Below are 1,307 nucleotides of genomic sequence, written 5' to 3'. Positions count from 1 at the left end.
TTAGAATGGCGGGAAACATGAAATGGGTTCGCTATGGTCTTCGGGAGATAGCATCGAAGGGTAGACGAGAATGCATGGAATAATGTCGTATCGACGTTTCGGAAGAGCTCGGTCGCTACGTAGCGATCGAGCGGAACGGACGCTCTGTCATCTCCCCGTTCCTGGAACTTGACATAGGGTCTATACGTTTCAACAGAAACGAAACTGCTTTGGTTCAGATCATGGGAATTGATCGTGAACAAGCTGTAATGAAGTAAATGATCAGGATGGATCATGAGAAACCTAAGTCTAGGTCTGGAAATAGACCAAGGGACTTAGTAAGATTGAATAAGATGAAGAGAAGAAGCTGTACTGAGTGTTCAAGTGTTACACAGTGACCGGGCCTTGTGGACGACCCATGGGTACCGATGGGCCGATGGGCTCTTGTGGTTGAACCATGGGCGTGGGCAATCACTTTGGGCTTGTTTTAGAAATGTCCAGGGGTGGTTTGGAAGGACCATGACGTGAATTTAAAAAAGAAGAATAATCGCCATGGGCAGTTACTTGGTGGCGGTTATGGGAAAAACTGCCCCTTTTGGTACCTTTTTGGTAACTGTTCGTCCAGGCAGTTAGGGGAGAGGTTGTGACCGAATTCTTCTTCATTTTTATGGTCTCTGGTCGAAAATATCATTATAGAGAAGATAGAAAACTCAGACAAACTTCCAGAGAGAAAAGAGAGGCAAACCGACGGTTGGACGATCTTGTTGTTTCCGGTGGAGTTTGTTTGTGAGATCAAGAGGATGGATACTAGGCATGCCAGAGCTTCCTTCTACACCCTGAAACACAAAGAATCCAGAGAAAAATACAGAGAGTTGGTCGGATTCCCAATCCAAGACCCACGGTGGTGTGAAGGCCATAAAGAGATAGTTTTGGGGCAGATCAAGGGGGAAGTTGAGAACGACCCTCTGAACGGTTTTGATCATTATTGATAACAACCAAAGCCTTATCTGGAGCCTGTGAACACACGCAAATGGTGAGGAAAGGAGGGATTTGGCCGGAATCCATTCCCAAGGGCCAATGCAGCCTTAAAGGGAGATTGGTGTGGAAAGCAGTTTCATGGGGAACAAAGAGGGAAGTGATGCACGACCTTTGGATGGTGATTGATCATGGATGATCATGTCTAAGGCTTGCTCTGTGTCTTGGGAACACACGCAATTGGTTAGGAGAGAAGGGGGAAGGCTTGACTCCACTCTCAAAGGCATGAACAGCCTTGAAGATGGATGCAGTATAGAAACTGGTTTCATGGAAGTTCCATGGAAGGAGTGATG

Source organism: Brassica oleracea, chromosome C2, assembly GCF_000695525.1.
Source record: "Brassica oleracea var. oleracea cultivar TO1000 chromosome C2, BOL, whole genome shotgun sequence".
In the NCBI taxonomy this organism is placed as follows: Eukaryota; Viridiplantae; Streptophyta; class Magnoliopsida; order Brassicales; family Brassicaceae; genus Brassica; species Brassica oleracea.
This window is presented reverse-complemented; position numbering follows the sequence as displayed.